General features: G+C 46.9%; 1 non-coding gene across 1 annotated transcript; it reads right to left on the minus strand.

Annotated features, from left to right (window-relative positions):
• Positions 1-11986: 11986 nt before the first annotated feature.
• LOC119923739 lies at positions 11987-12124 on the minus strand. Its single transcript, XR_005448949.1, has one exon. It is a non-coding gene; the product is annotated as a small nucleolar RNA SNORA7 (small nucleolar RNA).
• Between the last annotated feature and the right edge of the window lie 273 nt (positions 12125-12397).

The raw sequence follows: 12397 nt of genomic DNA on the forward strand, positions 1-12397 counted from the left end.
GAACGGGAGGCGAAGTGTCTTTTTTCCAGCGCTTAGAACAGTGCCCAGTGCTTAGAACAGTGCTTCGCACAGAGTAAGCGCTTAACAAATGCCATCATTATTATTGTTATTATCATTATTATTATAAACCTGCCTACAGTTCACCCAAATTGTCCGTCATTATGGGAACAAGCAGGATGCTGGGATGCAGATGCTGTTGTTTCCATGGAAACCTCTCCGGCCAGCTCCGTTGCTGCAGGTACAGGACTTTGTTTCTGTGGGTCTCAAGGGATCACAGGACCAGAAGGTTCTCACGTCACCTAAGCCATTAGATCCCTTCATAGGCTCCAAGTCGGTCCTCCAGGGAACCCCCAGGGTACAGTGGCTGCTTTATCTGAAGGGACAGGGGACTGCCTGGAGAGCAACTAAACATCTGCAGCAGAGCTTAGAGACGACGAGGGCAACACACCATCCCTTCATGGCCATCTGCACCCAGGAGTCCGAGAAGAGAGGGGATCATCCCAACCGGGCAGAAGTCAGCGCTTCCCAGCCCCACACTGCCTCGGTGGGTGTGACCAGGGGCAGTACAGGCAGGGAGGGACCTGCTGGTGAGTGAGTGAAATGGAGCCAGTCGAGGGAGACTCTCACACTTGGGGGCCAGGTTGGATTTCAGGTTGGGTCTGAGTCCCCCAGCAGGGCAAGTGGGCTTGTGGGAGGGGAAGCATTAGCCAGTGCAGTGCCTACCATCTCTCACGAGGCTCCCCTCCATTTGCTGTCCAACCGTGGCTATTCTGGCAGCTGCCTTCCGGGCTATGGCGCCATTAGCACAGCATTGGCACTCAGATGTAATCACTTCATCTTTCAACGGGTGCTGCATGTAGCAAACCTTCACACTGTGCTGCACCCTTACCCACCTACTCACTGGATGCATTCAGCCCCCTCAAGTTATCGATGCATCCTGCATGTCAAAAGTATTGGCAGATAACATTCGATGTACTGCACTTTTCCCACCTAACCAGTGGCTTCTTTGTCTGACCCAGGGGGGACATATAACATACAGAGATAAGACAGTTCAGTGATGCTGCCCACACAACAAAGGCTATCATCAATTCCTCCACCCAGAACTTTTCCCCAAATCTTGGGAGAATACAACGGGGTAAAAAATGAATTCCTTGCCCTAAAGGACTTTCCAATCTACTGGGCTACATGGACAATCAATCAACGAATTAATCATATATGTTGCACACTTTCTGTGTGTACAACACTATACTAAGTGCTTGGGAACATACAATACAAAAGTGTTGATAGGCATATTTCCTGCCCACAAGGAGCTTACAGCGTTCAGAGGGAGACAGACATTAAAATACATTATGGAAATGTTCGTAAGTGCTGTGGGGCTGAAGGTGGGGTGAATAAAGGGTGTACGTCCAAGTGCAAGGGTGATGTAGAAGGGTGAGGGAATAGAGGAAATAAGAGTTTAATCAGGGAAGGCCTCTTGGAGGAGAAAATTGGACACAAAATAATTTACAGCCTGGAGGAAAAGAAGAATGGAAAGAGGGATATGTAGATTAGTAAGTGATTAGATAGTAACATGAAGTGTTGTGGGAAGTTGCAAATGTGTAAGTGCAGAGGTGGTAGTTGGGTTGATGTGGCCTGGGGAGAAGAAGCATTCACTCTGAAAGTTCTCTTGGAGAAAGTGGGCTTTCAAGAGGTTTTTTTTGTGGGTTTTTTTTTTTGCAAATATGGAGAGCTGTGTTCTAGGGAACTGAAGGGTATGGATGTTCCAGGAAGAAAGACCATCGAAGCCAGGGGCTGGAGGAAGGAGAGTTGAGAACAGGGCACTGGGAGGAGGTTATCTGGGGCATAGTAGTAAAGAGAACAGATACAAGAAGAGAGAGCTCTTGAATTGTCTTGAAGCCAGTGATCAGCCTTTATTTTCCTCCTTACAGGGAGAGCTGCCATCGGATTCCCTTTGCTTAATGCTTAAAGTGTGTGTGTGTGTTTATGTGTGTGTGAGAGAGAGAGAGATAGTATGTGAGATGGGGCCAGGGAAGACAGCCTACCCATGCACAAACAAACCAGGGTCCCTGCAGGACCTGCTGCCGCTCTGCAGATGGGGAAGGATGGGAGGAGCCGTGAAAGTCCAGCTGGGGAGACGGGGAGAGAACCAGGAGAATTGCAGATGTATTGCAGTAGGGGTCAAAGTGCCAGAAATAGTAGTAGTTATACTTACTGAGTGCCTATTAGGTGTGCCACACTGTATTAAACGCTTGGGAAAGCTTAATGGAAGCCTCAGCCACATTCATTGTCCCCAAGCAGCTTACATTGTAGGGGGGATGGTCTGAGCGGAAGAAGTCAGAGGTCAGGGGTTCAAATCCCGGCTCTACCAATTGTCAGCTGTGTGACCTTGGGCAGGTCACTTAACTTCTCTGTGCCTCAGTTCCCTCGTCTGTAAAATGGGGATTAAGACTGTGAGCCCCCCGTGGGACAACCTGATCACCTTGTAACCTCCCCAGTGCTTAGAACAGTGCTTTGCACATAGAAGGCGTTTAACAAATGCCATTATTATTATTATTATTCTACTACTACACTGCCTGCTATGCTCTACATTTAACGCTTCCCTGCTCTGGGATATCAAATATGCTGCCCCCCAAGCCAGGAATGTCTTCCTCCTGTTTCTTGCAAAAGAAAACTTTCTCATCTTCCAGATTTCTGGCCCCCAATTCATGTCCTCCGGAAGCCTTCTGCCAGCCAGGACATGAAGCACACTGAGCAAGTAAGGAGACAGAGACACTTTTTTTCCCTTGCAGGCCACTTTCCCTCACCACTTGCATAACCAGACCATATCTCAAACTCAACATTTCTAAAACAGAACTCACCTTTTCCCCTAAACCCATGCTTCCCTCTAACATTCCCATCTCTGTTGTCAAACCTGACACCCTCCCCATCCCTTATGCCCACAGATATGGTGTCATCCTCAACTCTTTGCTAATATTCAACTCTCACATTCATTCTATTGCCAAATCCTACTTGTTTTTCCAAAATGACATCTGAATCCATATCTTCCCCTCAATCCAAAGTGCTATCACCTTGATACAAGCTCTGGTCCCACCAGGGCTAGACTACTGCATAAACCTCCTCGCTGGTCTCCCATCCTTCAGCCTCTTCCCCTCCCAGCTATACTAGATAGTCAGCCCACAACTCTCCTCTCCCCAAAATTCTCCACTGCTTTCCAGTTTTTTGCAGATCAAGCAGAAATTCATCACAATTGTCTTCAAAGCTCTCCATCATCTGGCCCCACCGTACCTGTCTTTTCTTCTCTCTGACTATTCCTTAGCCCATTCTCTTCATTCCTTCTGAGCTGATCTCCTCTCTCGGCCTTGCTCTCAATTCTGTCCCTACAACCCCCTTTCTCTTTACCCACAGTAGACAGACTACAGCCTCCCCACATCTCAAGCCCTCCTAAAATTTCACCTCCTTCCACAAACCTACCCTCATGAACTTTCCAACACCTGAGCCTTCGGCCAACTCTAGCACTTTGAACACTCATTTCTACTTTCCTCAATTATTTATTTTCACTACAATAATTGAAAATATTTGTCTCCGCATTATATTGTAAACACCTTCTGATATGGGAATGTGTTATTTCTCTACTCTGAACATCCCAGGTGCTTAGTACAGTGCACTACACAAAGTTAGTGCTTAGTAAAAACTATTACTATGATTACTAGTACTACAACTACTACATTCTCCATCCTGTACCTTTGTAGTCTGGTTTTCATCCCTTAGAGCATATGCTCCTTTAAAATTCTCTCCTGATTATGTGGAAGCATTTTACTGTTTTGAAGATCATTTGGAATTAAATATCTATCTTTGAACATGCCAGAAGCTACACTTCACATAGAATCACCAACAAATGTTCTGCTGATTTTTTTTCACCCATCCCATAAATTACTTTAAATTTGGTCCTTCCGTCTTCCTTTCCAGGGCGCTACTCTCACTTCACTGAAACGACCAATGTCTCCTTGGTTACCAGCTTCCTCCTGATGGGGGATTTTCCGATATCAGGAAGCCTCAGGTCATTCATCTCATTTCACTGAAATGACCAACGTCTCCTTAGTCACCAACTTCCTACTGATGGGATTTTCTGATATCAGGAAGCTGCAGGTGGTTCATGCCGCACTGTTCCTCCTGGCCTACCTGGCAGCCCTGACAGGGAATCTCCTCATCATCACCGTGACCATCCTCGACCGGCACCTCCACACCCCCATGTACTTCTTCCTCAAGAATCTGTCCTTCATAGATATCTGTTACATCTCTTCCACCATCCCTAAATCAATTGCCATCTCCCTGACCCAAAATAGCTCCATATCTTTCTTGTTCTGTGCCACACAGCTCTTACTGGTGGTTTGGCTGGCTGCTTCAGAGTTTTTCGTCCTCACAGCAATGTCATATGACCGCTATGCCGCCATCTGCCACCCTCTGCGCTATGAGCTCATGATGTGCAGAGAAGCCTGTGTGAAGATGGTGGCAGCTTCCTGGCTCAGCGGGAGTCTGTTTGGTTCCTTGTTTTCCATTTCAACATTCTCTCTGTCCTTCTGTGGGTCCAATGCTGTCCAGCAGTTCTTCTGTGATGTCCCCTCCCTGCTGAAGATCGCCTGCTCTGAGGACCACATAGCAATTGATGTGAGTGTGTCTGCTGGGGTAACTTTAGGTGTCATCTGCTTAATTTACATCATCATCTCCTACATTCACATCTTCTCTGCCGTGCTTAGGATGCCGTCCACTGAGGGCCGGGCCAAAGCCTTTTCCACCTGCCTGCCCCATCTCATTGTCATCTTCATTTTTTTCTCTACTGGGGCGTTTGCCTACCTCAAGCCACTCTCAGTCTCCCCTTTCTAGACTGTGAGCCTGTTGTAGGGTAGGGATTGTCTCTGTTGATGAATTGTACTTTCCAAGTGCTCGGTACAGTGCTATGCACATAGTAAGCACTCAATAAATACGATTGAATGAATATGTGGCAGAGTGGGGATTAGAACCCAGGTCCTTCTGACTCCCAAGCCCTTGCTCTATCCATTAAGCCACACTGCTTCTCAATACAATTGGTACTCTCTACATAGTAAGAGCTGGGAGCTAGAATAGCATACGTAAGTGTGAAGGGTGACTATTGAGCTGAAAAAGTTGGGCTGTTCTGAGTTAATCAAGGAAGACTTCCATGGATTGGGAAAGCAGAGACAGTGTCACTTAGACCTCAGCTTTGAGGCTTTCCATTACCTGTCTCCTTCTTATCTACCCCCTTTCTCTTCTTTCACAGCACCCCAGTTCATGCCTTGATTCCTCCCAAGCAAACCTAATAGAGATCAAGGAGACATCTTCACATCCTCATCATGAAGGACCACAACGACCTGCTCAGCCTCAGCAGCACCCATTGGAAAACTGTCCTTGCCAAGGTTTTCTCTTAGGGCCTGGAGGACAGCTCTATATCTTGAAAACTCTGTAGACAGTCCCTCTAATGGGGGACTGGGATTACAGCGCTTAGAACAGTGCTCAGTGCTTAGAATAGTGCTTTGCACATAGGAAGCACTTAATAAATGCCATCATCATTATTATTATCAGCACAAGGAAATGGACAATTTACTTGAGAGAAGAAGGCAGGGGAATGTCCCCTTTAGGGTCCTTCCCAGTGCAGATTTCACCTCTTTATTCTTCAAGCTATAAATGAGAGGGTTCAGAGTCGGGGGCACCATGGCATAGAGCACAGACACCAAAAGATCCTGAACGGAGGGCGACTCTGCACAAAGTAAGCACTCAATAAATACGATTGATTGATATATGATACATAGGAACACAAACGCTGAGGATAAGAGCTGGAGAGCCATGGTATATACAAGTGCTAAGAGCAGTGTTGGATTGATAGGCCTGGGGTGTTGGCACTCAGTCAAGGAAAGCTTTCTAGCAGAGGTGGAAAGAATAGAAATGCCTTATGTCTCCTCACTGATACTGGGAAACCCTGTTTCTTCCCTCTTGGCAGTCTCTCCCTTCCTGTTGGGAGATCTCAAGAGAAGCTGTTCCTTCCAGATCTAAAGACTGTCTGCAGATCATCTTCCTCTTTGCAAGTGTGCTGGGACACCCCTGAGCTCTGCCCCTATTAGGTGTGCTGCCACATCTCCCCAGGATGTAGGAGTAGAACCAGGCAGATACCCAGGTGTGGGTGTAGGTGGGATAATAATAATAATAATAATAATGATAATAATAATAATAATAATAATAATAATAATGTATTTGTTAGGTGCTTACTATGTGTCAAGCACTGTTCTAAGCACTGGGGTACATACACGGTAATTGGGTTGTCCCACGTGGGGCTCACAGTCTTCACCCCCATTGAGAAGCAGTGTGGCTCGGTGGTAAGAGCACGGGCTTTGGAGTCAGAGGTCATGGGTTCAAATCCCGCCTCCACCAACTGTCAGCTGTGTGACTTTGGGCAGGTCACTTAACTTCTCTGGGCCTTGGTTACCTCATCTGTAAAATGGGGATTAAGACTGTGAGCCCCCCGTGGGGCAACCTGATCACCTTGTACCCTCCCCAGCGCTTAGAACAGTGCTTTGCACATAGTAAGTGCTTAATAAATGCCATTAATAATAATAATAATAATAAATGCCATCATTATTATTTTACAGATGAGGGAACTGAGGCACAGAGAAGTGAAGGGGATTGCTCAAGGTCACAAGGCAGACAAGTGTCGGAGTCAGAATTAGAACCCACGTCCTCTGACTCCCAAGCCCGGGCTTTTGCCAGTAATCACGTTGCTTTCACAAGTACTGACTGAGACCAGCCCCTCGGATGGTCTCCCTCTGCCCGGGCCACTCGGTTGTCCTTTGGGGTAACAGGGAGCAGCAGTGACAGGCTCCCCGCACCGCCCCCCCTCCACCCAGCTTTCATACTCCGCTTGTTGATGGTTCCATGAGCTTCTTCCTCTGTAATGACCCTAATCTACTAATTACAATCCTATTGTCTTCTTCTCTTAGAAGACAAGGTGCCTGGACCCCTGCCGTTGTGTCAATGCCTGGAGCCTTTTGGTGTGGCTCACCTGCTATCATAGGAAACAATATACTGAAGGGCATTACATTTAAAGGGGTGTTCAGCCAAGTGCAGACTGCCGCTTCAAGAAGCTATGGGTTTGGAAATGGAAGGGAGGTGGGGGTGGCTTGGTTTCCATTGCCAAATGTTGGTACTCAATAAATACTATTCACTGATTGATTAAAAAGCTTCTCGCCTTCCGCCCGGCCCCTTCACTCAATTTAACTCCTAAACCACTCCCTTCCGCAGTGAACCAGCGTGGCTCATTGGAAAGAGCACGGGCTTTGGAGTCAGAGGCCATGGGTTCAAATCCCGACTCTGCCACTTGTCAGCTGTGTGACTGTGTGCAGAGCACTGCACTAAGCGCTTGGGAAGTTCAAGTTGGCAACATATGGAGACGGTCTCTACCCAACAGTGGGCTCACAGTCTAGAAGGGGGAGACAGAGAACAAAACAAAACATATTAACAAAATAAAATAAATAGAATAAATATGTACAAATAAAATAGAGTAATAAATACGTACACACATATATACGTATATACAGGTGCTGTGGGGAGGGGAAGAAGGTAAGGTGGGGGGATAGAGAGGGGGAGGAGCAGTAGAGGAAGGAGGGGGCTCAGTCTGGGAAGACCTCCTGGAGGAGGTGAGCTCTCAGCGGGCCTAGAAATTCCATATCATTCCTACAGGAAACTCTGGCTTGAATGTGGTGACTTGCAAGCTCCTTACACTCATCTACAAATGAACTCTCAGTGCTGTATTTTTATTTTCATCTCCTTGTAGACAAGGAATGCGTCACTTGCTTTCAACCTTTGCCAACACCTAGTCCAATACACCTCATCAAGTGGGTGCTCAATAAATACTTTTCTAAAAAAAATGGTGTTTGCTAAGTGCTTTCTAGGTGCCAGGCACTATACTAAGCACTGGGGAAGATACAAGAAAATTGGGTAGACACAGTCCCTATCTCATCTAGGGCTCAGTCTTAATTCCCATTTTACAGATGGGGTATTCCAAGGCACAGAGAAGCAAAGTGCCTTGCCCAGTGTCACCCGGCAGACAAGGGGCAGAGCCAGGATTAGAACCCAGGTCCCCGAGCTTGTTGTTGGGGAGGGGTTCTCTCTATCTGTTGCCAAATTATACTTTCCAAGGGCTTAGTACAGAGCTCTGCACATAGTAAGGGCCCAATCAATATGACTGAATGAATGAATTAATAGCAGCAGGATTAGAACCCAGGTCCCCTTACTGCTACCACTACTCTTTGCCTCTCCCTGGGCCCAGATGCCCTTTTTCCCTGGAAGATGATGGGAGAAGATTCCCTTCTCCTCCTCCCCTCCAGCCCGCCGCCAGCCAGGGTTTGCTCACTGCCTCCCCTGCCCCACCTTGGACACACACACAGCCGCCGACACAACAAATCTGATTGTGGTTCTCAGAGGAAACTGAAACAGACTGAAGTCTGGTTGACTCTGTTATCGACAAGTAGGGTGCAAAATAGGTTAATCGGTGTAAATCGGCAGCAGGGTTCTTGTACCCAGGGTGGTGACGCAGATAGGAAAAATGACTCGGAGACATGAGTTCAGATAGAGCAGGAAAGAAGGAAAGTGGCTACCTGCCCGTTCACCTCCTGGGAGAGGTACGAGTGACAAGCAGCCCCGATCCCAGCCGCTTCTTCCTCTTTTATTGGGTTTCAAATCCGAGCTACACAAAGGATTCCTGAGAGTAGTGCCCTATGGGAGGCCTTGGCATTCCTAGATCCCAAGTTAAAGTACAACCGTTTGTTTGTCATGGTTTGGTTAGTGTTAAAATCCCCATTTACAAGATGTTATCAGGAGATAATGGTCAACACAGGATGGGGACATTCCAGACAGAGAGGGGCCACTTTGGTTAATGTTACTTTACAAACACTGGAGTGCTTTCGGTCTGCACAAAATAAAGGGTTACTGTTGGTATGCACAAGATGGAGTCAGTCATGCCAAGTTTGCTGGTAGACAACAGACTCCAATTAATTCCTTGCCACTAGCTTCAAGGCTTTTGACCGGTGTTCTCCTCCGTGTTTCCCTTCCCTCTTCACCCACTCCCCTCCAGCCCTTAGAAACAGATCTTCTCCCTATGCCTCTCCAAGGACATTCCCTTCTCCAACACATGGCTTAGATCCTTCCTTCTGCCCGGATCTCCCTCTCCCTTCAAACTTGCCCAGATTAATGTTTCTTCACCCCATGCCGTGTCAGCCCAGATACCACCTCTGCATTTACACATTCAAACTGCTCATAGCTCTTCCGTACCGATAGATTCACATTACTATCTAAGCACTTATTAAGCTGTGTATCCACCTTTCCATTCTTATTTCCCCCTAGCTGTTAATTATTTTGGATCAGTCTAGCCCAGCAGACTGGTAAATCCAGGAGGGAAGGGATTGAATCTCTTACCTCCATTGCATTCACCCAACATTCCTGCACTGAGACGTTGATGATAGTGCTGGTGGTCTACAACCGATCACACTCTCTCATTCCCTCCCTGTCATTTCCCACCAGAAACATTTTCTGACGTCCAGGACCCACTCCTGGCCGAAGTGCCGACACTGTGCTGAAGGGCCCCAGCCAGGCAAGCGGATTCCATTTTAGCTGGATGGAGGTGGATGAGGAAGGGGAGATGAGTAACGGTTGGGGCCACTGTACTGTCAAATACTTACCCCTCCTGAAAGCAAAACTGTTTCGAATATTACTGACAATCTACATCAACTGTGGGTGGTTTCAGCTTCATCTCAAATACAACCTTAAACAATCAGTTTCCCATTCAATCTGTAAATTGATCGATTTCATATTCTGAGACCTTCTGATTTCAAAGCTCGAGAGAGCAAGAGATTCCTCTGAATCTATCCTATGATCCTCCCCCAGGCTGAGTGGGGTGGGGCAGGGGGCTGATGTATTGAGAATGGGATGATGGGAAGGAGAAATTCCTGGCTTGAGGAAGAAATAAATGGAAACGGCTCCTCCTGTTGTGATGATTTACTAACCTGCGTTGTGGAAACTAGAGTTCCATCAGTGAATGTCTCTGTCTCCTCTCAAGATAAGACCTAGTCTTATCAGCAAACCTCCCTAACCTTGACAAATCCTGAATATCCCGACTTGTTCTTTGGGCCTCTGGGTCAGTGGCATATATCGTTATGTCTAAGGGCAATTCCTCTTTTAAGGGGTGGTAGGGGATTATTGGTACCTGGACACAGACATTTTGTCACAGCATGGATGCTGGGAGAATGTCCCCTTTAGGATCCTGCCCAGGGCAGCCTTCGACCCACAAAAGGTCAGGGAGAAGGTAGAAGCTGAAAACAAGACTCCAAACAAACCCCCACCAAACCATGACACTGCTAGTATGCACACAGAGACTGTTTTGTTCACGATGAGCTCATAGTGCAGTGGGGAGCAGATGGCGACATAGCGGTCATAAGACATTGCAGTGAGGACAAAAAACTCTGAAGTGGCAAACAAGACCAGTAGGAAGAGCTGCGAGACACAACCCAGAAAGGAGATGGAGCTGTCACCGGTCCAGGAATTGACAATGGATTTGGCGACCGTGGTAGAAATGTAGCAGAGGTCTATGAAGGACAAGTTCTTGAGAAAGAAGTACATGGGGGTGTGGAGACGCTGGTCTACGATGGTGACAGCAACGATGAGGAGATTCCCCAGAAGGGCCACTAGGTAGACAAGGAGGAACAGCGTGGCATGGAGCAGCTGCAGCTCCCTGATGTCAGAGAACCCCAGGAGGAGGAATTCAGCCACCGTGGAGATGTTGGTCATTTCTTGGAAATGATGCTGACTCCCTGGAAAGAAAGAGGGGAACTTCAATTTAGAAACATTGGCATTCGCTCCTGGCTGTAAGTTCCTTTTGGACAGGTAACACTTCTACAAATTATGTCTCTCAAGCACTTAGTACAGTGCTCTACACACTGTAAGTGATCAATAAATATGATTGATTCCCATTTTAATATATACAGCAATTGTATTCATTGATCACCTATAGAGTTCAATAGTATTAGAATAGTAGAGTTCAATGGGAAGCAGCATGGCTCAGTGGAAAGAGCACGGGCTTTGGAGTCAGAGGTCATGAGTTCGAGTCCCGACTCTGCCACATGTCTGCTGTGTGATCTTGGGCAGGTCACTTAACTTCTCTGAGCCTCAGTTACCTCATCTGTAAAATGGAGATTAAGACTGTGAGCCCCATGTGGGACAACCTGATCACCTTGTATCCCTCCAGCACTTAGAACAGCGCTTTGCACATAGTAAGCACTTAAATGCCATTATTACTATTATTATTATTATTATTATTATTATTATTGATACATGTAGGGGTATGAACTCATCAATCAATAGCTCGATGGTATTTACTGAATACTCACTGTGTGCAGAGCACTGTACTAAGTGCTTGGGAAAGTTCAATCCAATGGAGTTGGCAGATATTTTCCTGTCCACCAGGAGGTAACAGTCTAGTGGGTTGACTCTGCATACCATAAATGCTTAATAAATATGATGGATTGATAGCATCGATGAAGTAATCAACACTAATTCCTTTTGGAGTTTGCCAGGGCTTAGAACACTGCTTCACACATAGTGAGCATTAAACAAATACCATCATCATTATAATTAAATCAACCTGTTGTATTTGTTTGTCACCTGTAGTGTTCAATAGTATTAATACATGCAGTGGTCTGGTATGTCTTGACTTATGCTGTCAATTGGCCTCCGACCCATAGCGACTCCATGGACGCATCTCTCCCAGAATGCCCCACCACCTTCTGCAAGAGTTCTGGTGCTGTATTCCTAGAATTTTCTTGGTAAAAATAGAGAAGTGGTTTACCATTGCCTTCTTCCACCGAGTAAACCTGAGTCTCCACCCTCGACTCTCTCCCCTGCCACTGCTGCCCAGAACAGCTGCCTTTTGACATGCAGCAGGTGGTCTTCCACCCGCTAGCCACTGCCCAAGCTAGGAATGGAATGGGTATCCCTCTGCTTGACTCTCCCTCCCTTGGCTGAGACTGGTAGAGTACTGGAAACTTTCCAGGTGTGATCCTGAGAGGGGGCAGGGGTATGTACACATCAATTAATCAAACAATGGCATTTACTGAGCACTTAGGGCTCAGTCTTAATTCCCATTTTACAGATGCGGTATTTGAGGCACAGAGAAGCAAAGTGCCTTGCCCGGCATCACCCAGCAGTCAAGGGGCAGAGCCAGGATTAGAACTCTGGTCCTCGAGCTCGTGGTTGGGTAGGGATTGTCTCTATCTGTTGCCAAATTGTACTTTCCAAGTGCTTAGTACAGTTCTCTGCACATGGTAAGCGCTCAATAAATACG

The sequence above is a fragment of the Tachyglossus aculeatus genome, unplaced genomic scaffold (genome assembly GCF_015852505.1).
Source record: "Tachyglossus aculeatus isolate mTacAcu1 unplaced genomic scaffold, mTacAcu1.pri scaffold_237_arrow_ctg1, whole genome shotgun sequence".
Taxonomy (NCBI): domain Eukaryota; kingdom Metazoa; phylum Chordata; class Mammalia; order Monotremata; family Tachyglossidae; genus Tachyglossus; species Tachyglossus aculeatus.